Here is a 12,250-nt window from a genome sequence, read left to right on the forward strand (position 1 = left end):
TATCAACTTGTCAAGTGCTTCACTTAGAAGGGAAATGTGAATAGCTAAACTCCCTGCCTACTGGCTTATTTTTCTGTAATTTTGTGGTAAGATAATTTCCCCAGAACCATGTGATGTTTCTTCTTAAAGGAGACTGGTAGAAACTCTAAGTTAACAAACCTCTAGCTTGCCCTCAGACAGTCAGCCCCAACCACCTGTTGAGATAGATGATAGGTAAATGGATGGGTAGAGAAATGAACATATTATACAGATAGTTATATTAATGACAAATAGATAGCTAGATACATTTAGTTATCAAGGACTCTCGTGTGTCATACACACAAATAAATTAATCATTTTGACCCCATGGCTTTAATTAGAAACAGTTAAATACTCCCTATGGATTTGTCCCCTATCCATAAGTCTAGGAGCAAATTTGCTGATGGGCAGAGGGATTGTAAATATCTATAATCGACTGTAGCTCCAGTGACCTGGATCCTGATCCCAGATTGACTTTCTACCATTTGTCAAATTATTTCCTGACTCTAAGCTTTCATATTACCTCCTTCAAATAAGGATTCCTGGTCATGTTCCCCAGGGCCTAAGGTCCAGCCTTGGTTCTCTGTTGGATCAGATATCTTTTTTTTTTTTTAATTATTTTGTTTTGTTTTGTTTAATTTTTATTTATTTATGATAGTCACACACAGAGAGAGAGAGAGAGAGAGAGGCAGAGACACAGGCAGAGGGAGAAGCAGGCTCCATGCACCGAGAGCCCGACGTGGGATTCGATCCCGGGTCTCCAGGATCGCGCCCTAGGCCAAAGGCAGGCGCCAAACCGCTGCGCCACCCAGGGATCCCCTGGATCAGATATCTTGCCTTATTTCCCTCTTGATTCCTCAAGGTCAACGTATTTAATTCTGTTGGAATCAACAACTTTTTCTAATAATATTTTTCTGTTTTGAGACAATTATAGAATCATGTACAGTTGTACAAAAAACCCACACAGATACATCTCTACTTTTTAATCCCTTTTTTCCGAATAGCACAACCAGAGTGCAATATGACCGCTAGGTAATGACATGGATACAAAATGAGTCCATCACCACAGAGACCATGTTGTCCATTCAGAGCCAGACACTTTTCCCTCCTGCCTCCACCTCCACCTCCTTTTGGTACTACTAACCTGTACCTCACTTCTACAAATTGTCCCTTCATGAATGTCAAATAAATGGGATCATACAGAGGTACTATCTGGGGATTGGCTTTTGGCTCACTATAGTTCTCTGGAGATTCTTCAAGGTTGTTGGATACCTCAATATGTCTTTCCTTTTTGTTGCTCTGTGATAGTCCACAGTATGGATGTACCACAGCTTAACCATTCCAATGGGTACTGGAGGACAGCTGGGTTCTTTCCAGTTTGGTACTATTATAAGTCAAGCTGCTGTCAACACTTATGTTAATAGGTTTTGGAGCAAACAAAAGTTTTCATTACTGTGAGGTAAGTGTCTTGACATGCAATTTCCAAATCCTATGGTTATGAGTTTAGGTTTTTATGAGATAATGCCAAACTGTCTTCCAGGGCTGCTGCATTTTACACTCTTACCTGGAATTAAGTGTGGCCTGGCTTATCCACACTCTAGTTGACATCTGCTGCAAAGAATTGTCATGATTTTTCTTTCTTTCTTTCTTTCTTTCTTTCTTTCTTTCTTTCTTTCTTTCTTTCTTTCTTCTTTCTTTCTTTTTTTTTTTTTTTTTTGCCATTTGGTAAGTGTGTATTGACAGCTCATATGGGCTTTTAATTTGGATTTCTCTAAAATCTAATCACCTTGTCCTGTTTGCCATTTTCAATGAAATGTGTGTCTCACACTTATTTTGTAATTAGAAACAGATATATACAGAACAGTCCCTCCTAAAGCAGCAGAATGTACATTTTTCTCTAGTGCACACAGAACTTTCTCCAGAATAGATCACATACTAAGTCAAAATCAAGTCTGTTGAGTTTGGAAAGTGCTTGATATATTCTTAATATGGGCCATCTGTTAAAATAAATAAATAAATAAATAAATAAATAAATAAATAAATAAATAAATAAATAAATAAAATATGGGCCATCTGTTAGAGATGCAATTTCCAAATATTTTCCCCCACAATCTACAGCTTGAATTGTTAACCCCTTAATAGATCTTTTGCAGAGCAAATTTCTCTTTAGATTTTGTGAAGTCCAACTTATGTCTATGGATTGTGGGGGCTTTGGGGAGGTCAAGTATAAGAACTTTTTGTGTAGCCCTAGACGATTTTCTCCCATATTCTTTCTTAAAAGTTTAATAGTTTCACATTTACACTTACATCCATGAACCATCTTGAGTTAATTTTTTAAAAGCTGACAGTGGGTCAAAGTTTTATTGTTTCCATTTCTCTATCTGTGGGTGTTCCTCCAGCTGTGTTTGTTCAAAAGGCTTTGTTTTCTCCATTGGATTCCGGTTGCTCCTTTGTCAAACACTGGTTTGTAGGATTTGTATTCAACCAGTTTGAAAATTATGTCCAAACTCCTGCCTGAAATGTTTTTAGCAGCTTTTTGTCATAATCACCACAAACTGGAATCAACCAAGATGTCCGTCAACAGATGAACTAGTAACAAATTGTCATTCATCCAATTAATGGAATATTATTCAGGAATAAAAAGAGATAAACTATCAAGTCACAAACAGACACGGAGGAACCTTAAATGCTTAATGCTGTGTGAAAGAAGCCAGTCTGAAAAGGTTATATACTGCAAGATTCCAGTTATAAGGCATCCTAGAAAGGGAAAACCTAGAAATCCTAGAAAGAAGTGATCTTTTGCCATAGTTGCCAGGGGTTGGCCAGATGTAAAAACAGAGAAAGTGTTAGGGTGGAATATAAAACTATTCTATCCCTTTGTTAAACCCTGAGAACTTTGTACCATAAAGAGTGAATTACATTTCACTGTGCAAATTAAAAGAGCTAATTTAGGAAGTCAGGGCTACCACAGGATGGAATGTGACAAAGCTGTCTAACTGTATCATAAACATATAAAGCAATTTCACTGAATGTGGGGGAGGCAGTGATGCTGGCCTAGGTGATTTTGGAAATGAGTGTCATCTCTCAGTCTACAGACTAAAGAAACTGTACAAAAGCACAGTACTCTAGTCAATGATGTATTTCTTAGGTAACACAAACTTAGTGATTCAGATCCTATTACACGTATAGCTGGAATTACACAATTAAATGCATGGCTGGCAGATGCAGGAGCCAGGGTTGGAGAGGGAGTTTATAGATAAGCAAGAAAAAAATAGAATGACTCACATGGGGATGGATGAGAGGTGGAGACATGGCTTAGATAAAGATGGTAACATATACAAATATTTATTGCTATGTGTGTATGTGGGTTATTAAACAAATATGTATTTCCTTGCTCTGTCAGCTGAGAGGTCGCAGAAACAAGGACATTCCAGCAACTTTGAGCACACCCAGCACTCACATATTGGTTTTTAATTCCATTCACTAGTGAAAGGAGCCAGGGATCCTTGGAAAAGTGGCTGATTCTACGACTGGAGCAGAAAATGTACAAAATAATCCCAGAGCAATCAGTAGTGCCAGAGCATATTGAAGAACTTCAAACAAACACACAATGACAAGGGTATGCCAAAGGAACGCAAAAACTAAATTAATTTGAGCAAAAAAAATGTAGCCTTGGATCATAACCCAGAATATAAAATAAATATCCATGATCATGACTCCATCCTGCTGACAGAAACCCCAGTCTTGTCCTGGCCAGGGTGTCCCTGCAGTGTGACCTTCACAAACATTCCCTAGGTTCTCCCCAACAGTTGAGTGAGGAAGCTGCATGGGCTGGTGGGGGACATGCCCTTTCCCCAAATAAAGCTCTAGTAAAATCATTTTCCCAGGAGAGTAAGTTCTTCTTGTGGAAATCTCTGGACATATGTCACATAATTACTTCCTCTTTTCCTTGCCAGAGCCACTGGGGGTTACTTCTTGGCTCTTCACCAGGAGAACCTCATGGGTTTCCTGGAATTAAAACCTAGGAAGGAGTGGGTCCCTTAGCTCCTGGTCCTCGGTAGTTTGGCTTAGGCTTGTCCTCGTTCAGCCTCTGGCAATTTGTCAAAATCACCACAAATGTTCCTACTAGTCTATGGCTCCAGAGACTTCTGCCCCAGTTTAGCACATCTTGGCTGTGACTCTCCAAATTTAGGAGCGGTGGTTTGCCCCTGTGACCTCAGTTCTCTATGGGGTTCAAGAAAAATCACAGTTTGTTCAGAGTTTTTCTAATTTTAAGGGCAAGAGTGGTGACTTCCAGGTATTTTACCTGTAGAAGCTGAAACCAAAGTCCCAGAGCTCTGCAAAGGGGGCCGGATGCAGCCTAGACCCTCCTATCCCCAGAGTTCTCTTGAGATCTGGTGCCTGCTGAGTGCAGGAGGCACCTGTCTGCAGAACCATCTCAAACACTGTTCTCTACAAGGGGACTCTTTGGATCTGCCATCCACGTCTCCCCTCCACATGACCGTGCTTCTAGCCTTTCCTGGCACTGCTGGGAGATGCTCCCAGCTGGTGAGGGAGCTGCAGGTTTAAATGCTACTTTGAGCTGCAGAGAGCACTCCCTGGGACTGTGAGTAGCTAAACCACATCTCCTGCTTACCGCTCTAAGCCAGGGGCAAGGTGAGTGGGGTGTATCCTCTCCTTCATTCTGTTCTACTCTCCCCTGCTCATGTTGCTTCTGCTTTATACTCGTCCACTCTATTGCACCATGCACTCAACAGGCAGTTGGTTATGAAGCACATGTCAGGCACCGGGTACTGGGCGGGCATATAATAGTGAGTGGAACATAAACATTGTCTCCCACTTGGGGAACTTAGAATTCCATTGGGAAGACCAAGTCACTAAAAACATATGTAATAACTTGGGAAAGATGTGATGAGAGAATTTTAAAGATTGCATAAGGAAGACAACAGTTCCAGGGCACTTCTAGGGAGATTCCCCAGCGTCATGACACTGAGGTCAGGGAGGTCATTCCTGGGTGGAGGAGAGGAGTATTCCAGGCAGACGGAGCAGGGCAAGTGAAGGCATAGAGAGCCAAGAGCATTGGGTCCAGAAGGGAGGCCAACACTACCACTGGGGAGGCTGAGACCCAGGGTCCCACATGAGGTAGAAGGGGGCCCAGAGTCAGGGCACCTCAGCTTTGAAGTCCTTGGTAAGGGGTGGACTTGAATTTAACCAAAAGTAATAGCAAACGGTTTTAGGGATTTTGAGAAGAGGTGTGATGAGTGCCAACTAACTTTTTTTTTTTTTTTTAATCATGCTGGAAGAGAATCAGATGGTGGAGTCCATGAGCTAGGACAGAGGCGGGAGGAGATGGTTGGGAAAACCACCACCGTGGGCCTGTTTTTCGAGTGCTCTAGGGCATTCTCTACAGTTGGTTCAGGTGCTCCTGCCAAACTGCCTAAGTCGCACCTCGCCGTCCTCAGACACAATTAATCACTCTTATTCTGTTATTCAGTGACAAGTGAATTTGAGACAGACAAGATATGTGGTTATGGGACTGCCCGCTGCCGGAGGAGTTGTAAAACAGAGGAATCCAGCATTGGAATATGCCCCAATGTCTATGCATGCTGTTTGAAAAAGATGAACACAACCCACTGAATCCTGTGACACACTGAAACCCAGTGGTGCCTGGTCTTCAGAGCAGCCGACAGCTGGATCTGTGAGCCTTCCCTTCCTGAGAACTCACAGCTAGAATAGTCCCAGCAGCAGCCACTAATTTGATAATTGAGAATTTGCTGTACCTTCACCCAATGCAGAGCCAATGTAGGAGCCCCAAGATGGCCTTCTGCGGTTGGGATAAGGGAGAAAAGCAACGTGGGTTAAGTGAGAGTTTCAACACCTTGACAGTCAAACCAGAAAAAATACATTTCATTGACTACAAGCCTAAGTGAACATCTTTTTTTTTTTTTTTTTTTGCCTGAATTGTATCAACTTATCTTGATAACATTAGTTTTCTTTTCTGATCAGAAGTTCTGCTCAGCAGTTATGTATGTCTTTTGTTAATTAAAATGGGGAAATAAATCAATATGAAGTTGCAATTCATTTGGCATACACTGTAATTCAAAGCACAGACTTCCAGGGAGCGAAACAGAAGAGATGCTATGTGATAACCAAAGGCTGACCCCCCTGGATGTCCCTAGAGGGTCACGTCCTGCAGACAGCAGCACAGAGCAGCTCTGCTAAGGGACATGCAGGGCTAGGGAGGGAAAGATGCGTAGGGGACTATCGGATCAGGCTCACAAAGATCCCAGAAATGTGGAGGTGAAAGGGAACCAGAGATAAAGAAACAAACCACACCATCCTGCCCTAGGTGTCATAGGTTCTTGTTAGAACAGCTACTGCGACCAACAAAGAATCACCAGACCCTAAAAAGGAAGTAAGCCATTGAAAGTGTTAACACTAGGCCCTTACTCAATGGTGAGATCAATAGAGGTGTGAAAAGGATTTAGGTTCCCTGGTTGGCTTTCTTTTTTTTTTTTTTTTTTCCCTTTTATTTTTTTTTTCTTTTTTTTTCTTTTTTTTTTTTTTATTGGTGTTCAATTTACTAACATACAGAATAACACCCAGTGCCCGTCACCCATTCACTCCCACCCCCCGCCCTCCTCCCCTTCTACCACCCCTAGTTCGTTTCCCAGAGTTAGCAGTCTTTACGTTCTGTCTCCCTTTCTGATATTTCCCACACATTTCTTCTCCCTTCCCTTATTTTCCCTTTCACTATTATTTATATTCCCCAAATGAATGAGAACATATAATGTTTGTCCTTCTCCGACTGACTTACTTCACTCAGCATAATACCCTCCAGTTCCATCCACGTTGAAGCAAATGGTGGGTATTTGTCATTTCTAATAGCTGAGTAATATTCCATTGTATGTATACCTGGTTGGCTTTCAATAAAAGACCAGACCGGCCCTACTAGCCCTCAGGACAGCACTGTCAGGATCCCTTTCACTCCTGAGAGTTCTCTGTATCCTTGCTTACTAAACTCCCCTCACTTTATTCACTCTCCTTTGTCTTCAAATTCATTCTTTGACTCCTCCCTGAGACAAGAATCTTGCTGGTCCTGCTTAATTGCCACCATGTAGACTCACTGCCTTGAGATCTGATAAACCAAAGGGAGTCATAAAATATTTGGCTTTCCTTTCCAAACCTTCTTTCAGGATGAGCAAATGGTCTGTGGGGAGAAGCTTCTCTCCATAAAAGTAGCCCGCCCCATAAATGACCAGGAATGCTAACATAAAGTGAACATAATTATTTTCAAACACCTAGAGAAATAATCATCTAGCCCATGAATGCCAATAACCCCCCTCACTAAACAAGAACAACCACCTGACGGCCACGTGCCCTCTGGGGATGTACACACAGCCACACAGGAGCGGTTAAGCTGCTGTCTTTTTACCAAAACAGTTCACCAAACCTTGGTGTAAATATCCCCCAGACTCATGTGGTTAATCTCATTCCCTTCCTAATGAGCTCCCCCTCACAGATAACTTCAAAGAATATTCAACATGCCATGTCACTTCATCTGAAAATACTTCAGAATATATAATTCAGAGAAAATGACTCTTTTAATATATATATATATTGCTAATTCTGGGGACAGCAGAATAAAAAAAATCTGACTTTGTTCTTCAGCTATTACTCCATGAAATTAAAATAGTATATATATATATATATATATACTATTTTAATATATAGTATTTAATACTATTTAATATATAGTAATATATAGTATATACAATATAATATGATATATATTTATAATTATATATTTATATATATATAATTTTAAATACATGTACAAAACAGCAGTACTATGACTATACCTGGAAAAAATCAAAACAAATCCCCTATTACAACCAAATAGTCGATCAGTGTTCAAATGGTCCTGGTTGTTTCCTAAGTGCTTTTGTCAGAACTGATTTCTTAGACTTGGGGCACTAAAAGGTCCGTCTACACTGTGTTTGGTTGTCTGCCTCCGAGGCCTCCTTTGTGGGCGTCGTACCATTGCTGTTCCACCCGTAAAATTCTGTGTTGAACATCCCGTGCAGAGATGAGCCCCTGATCTCACCAGGGCAGTTACAGAGGCAGGAGAGCCTGTAAAGCAGCTCCTGGGGAGGCAACACCCTAGATGCCAGGTTGCGGAATGTGCTTTAGGACAATCTAACATCAATTTTAAGTTGTTTCTTGTCCTGCGTTGGTGTCGCCCTTCATGAATTTCACACACTGTATTTTCCGAGGTACTTTCATGTGCATAATCTCCTTTGATCCTTGTGATAAGTTAGTGAGATAAGAGACATCACCCCGATCTTCTTTGGATGTGGAAACAAAGCCACAGAGAGGCGAGTGCTTTTCCCAGTCGGTCAGGATATTAGGCAGGACCAGGCAGGATCACTCCCACACCCCAGGCTCAAATCTGCAGCAGCACAGCATGCTGAGCTGGAGTTCCAGCTCCCACTTAGCAGATCACCTCGGGACAGTTTCTACGTTGATTCCTCCATGGGTGATACGGCCACTCAACATGTACAAGCATAGAGTCACCTTCTGGCCCCTTTCTACAACTTCCTTTGGTCTCTTTAATTTTCAATTGGACATTTTTTTCAAGAAGAGAGGCCATGCTGTGCTTCCCTATGACAATAGAGAGACACAGACTTTTATTAACTCCACAAATAGTAATGGTCAGGGTGATGATAGCAAACAGAGGGAAAAACTATCTCACCATCAGGAGAGAAAATTAGAGTGACCTTACAACCTGGTTTGTCCTGAGGAGCCTCAGGTTTCACTTGCTGTCCTGGTGTCCCAACCTTTCACTTTGGAAAGGGACTGGATTCTGAAACAGCCCCCACCCTACACTCATGTATAATCCATATAGTCACATTGATGAATTGCTGCTCTAAGCACTGATGGAAATTACAAAGTCACACTATTTTAATTTCATGGAGTAATAGTCGAGGAACAAAGTCAGATTTTTTTTTTTATTCTGCTGTCCGCAGAATTAGCAAGAAATATTTGAGGTAAGATACACACATCCAGAAACTCAAAAAACATCACTACTTTTCTGAAGGGTGGATACAGAGTTGAAGGCTGAGGTTTAAAATGGAAGACCAATAATCGTGTGAAATTAGCCTAATGAAGATCAACAGAAAGAATAAAGGAGCTCGAGGGGCATTTTGTAATTCTAATTTATATATTATGTATGATTTGAAGTTGAGAGAAAGAGTGGGGCAAACATCTGGATAAGCAGATCTGCCACTGGGTCCTTACCAGAAAAAAGAAGCATGCAAACAATCAGCCTTGGCCAGCCCTTTTTCGCCTCTCACTCACGGGGTATTCCATAAAATCCTGTAAGACACGGATATGAGGTATGGGGGGATGTGCCCGCAGAACATCTCTGGTGATGTAGCCTCCACTTCATTTGGCCCATTTCCTTCATTCAAATGAATCAAGATTTCCCATACTAAGCAGTTTAAAACAATACTCTTCATTAGTTGCATGGACAAAAATAAATAATAATAATAATGAATGAGTATTTGGGGTTCTACTATCCTTCTCCTCGGGATAGATGTGGCTTTCAGTAGGTAAACTGTTTTATGGTTTTCCTAGAACACAGAATGCTAGCAGAAGGGGATAGAGCCCAGAACATGGTCCTGTCGGCACAAATGTAACACCAACTGCCTTTCTAATGATTTCACCCAGCTTTGTTGATCAAAGAGCAGAACCAGCTTTTCACCAGTCCCTCCCTTTTAAGGTTGTTCTTTTACCAAGTATCGGGCAGGACTTCTTTTATCTTCAGATCTGGACACAGGAAGTGAGATGTGACTATCTTTGGCTTAATTTCCTCATCCAATTAGATGTAATGATTTTAATGAATTAGAGCATTCCTTTAGCAGAGTAATGGTTATCAAAATATTGTTATATGATTCATGATTCATCACTATTTATGTCTGGATATTTGACTGGGATTTCTTTTCTCTTCTTACGGGGAAGGCAAACATCTGTAGAAATAAGTTGTGTATATACGCTAAAATTTGCATCTTTGATAAGAGATTCCAATTCCTAGAAATAAATATAAATACAACTGTAAACATAACTTTAGGGCTAGAATATAAAAGTAATGGGGTACAGGTGAAGGGATAAGAGCATCTTTATTTGGAGTTAGGATCAGAGAAACTTCTCATCCCCTGCTTGATCATCTACTTTCTCCCAGCATCTAATTGTGAGCACCTGGTGGCCTTGGTGACTAGCGACTCTTATCAGGGACCCATTGCCTCCTGTCTCTACTAGTGTCTTCAACATCCTCTGTGAATTGAACATTTTCTAATGCCTAAAAATCAACAATGTGAATGATCTTATGCTAGCACCTCTGTGTTCTATAATATTGAATTTGCCCCAAGCCCCAGAGGAGAGGCCACAGCATGATGACCCTGGGGCCCCGTGCACATTTATTGGTAGCTCCAAACCTTCTCTACTTCCCTCTTGCTTTCCTGGATGCTCAAGCTCCTACTGGGGCCACTGTTGCCTTCTTCATCTGCTTCCACCTGTCTCCAGGGAGAAGATAATAATTTTCATTTACACTAATGATCTCAGGCATTTTCTTTGGACCAAAGTGTGCCTGCAAATAAGACACATGTGACAAGCACTACCCTTTCCAACATCTCTGGAGCTGTATCAAAAGTTTGATGGTTATAACACGGTCAAACCAAAGTCCATGTTTCTCTGGTCACATCCAGGACACACTTCCTGGGGTGTGTGCCCCTGAGATAATGCAGCAACATAAAACTCATGCCTGCTAGAAAGAAGAAGATGGAAGAGAAGAGGAAGAAGAGCCTTTGGGATAGTTATTACCAGAAGAGAAAACTCAGCATCAATTACAGCTTTTTTAATTTTAAGCAGAATTGAATTGGACCCCATGGCAGTAATAGCCAGGTGTCTGAAAATAAAAGAATGGAAAGGATTAAAAGCAAAAATGAGGAGGATAAAAAGAGGTGAAGGAGAGGCAGAGGAGACCAAGAAGCAGAGGGAGACAAAAAACAAAGAATCCAGTCTAGAAGTGGGCAGAAGACATGAGCAGAGATTTCTCCAGAGAAGACCTACAGATGGCCAACGGGCACGTGAAGAAATGCTCCACATCACTAGTCACCAGGGAAATACAAATCAAAACCACAACACAATACCACCTCACCCCAGTGAGAATGGCTAAAATTAACAAGGCAGGAAACAACAAATACGACAATGATGTGGAGAAAAGGGGAACCCTCTTGCACTGTTGGTGGGAATGTGAACTGGTGCAGCCACTCTGGGAAACTGTGGGGAGGTTCCTCAAAGAGTTAAAAATAGACCTGCCCTACGACCCAGCAATTGCACTGCTGGCATTTACCCCAAAGATACAGATGCAGTGAACCTAAGGGGCACCTGCACCCCAGTGTTCATAGCTGCAATGTCCTCTATAGCCAAACTGTGGAAGGAGCGGACATGTCCATCTACAGGTGAATGGATAAGGAAGATATGGTCTGTGTACACAGTGGAATAGTTCTCAGCCATCAGAAAGGATGGTACCTACAGTTTACAACACGGATGGAACTGGAGGGCATTATGCTGAATGAAATAAGTCCGTCGGAGAAAGACAGTTATCATATGGTTTCACTCATATGTGGAATATAAAAAATAGTGAAAGGGACCATAAGGGAAAGGAGGGAAACTGAGTGGGGAAAAAATCAGAGAGGGAGATAAACCATGCGAGACTCTTAACTCTGGGAAATAAAGAGGATCAGCTGGAGGGGAGGTGGGTGGCGGATGGGGTAACTGAGTGATGGGCATTAAGGAGGACGTGTGATGGGATGAGCTCTGGGTGTCACACTATACGTTGGCAAATTGAATTTAAATCAAAAAAGACACAGGGTGAGAGATTCAGGGGGACAAAGCAGAAATGAAATCTGGAATCACTTTGGAACCACCTGTACACCTTCAGGAAATAACCCAACGTGTTTTATGGTTTCTTGCCTGATATTTTACACCGAAATAAATGTCCAGAAGACAGGATAGAAGCACCCTGGCAGCCATATCCACGTCTCCATCTCGACACCTAATAACCCTCCAATAAGCACTTGAGGGAAGTGGTGCTTTTTTGGTTAAGAGCACCTGTTTTGACCTCTTCCCTCTTTCTGCTCCTCTTCTCTTGCCCTGTAGTTCTCATGCA

The sequence above is a fragment of the Canis lupus genome, chromosome 16, assembly GCF_003254725.2.
Source record: "Canis lupus dingo isolate Sandy chromosome 16, ASM325472v2, whole genome shotgun sequence".
NCBI classification, from domain to species: Eukaryota; Metazoa; Chordata; class Mammalia; order Carnivora; family Canidae; genus Canis; species Canis lupus.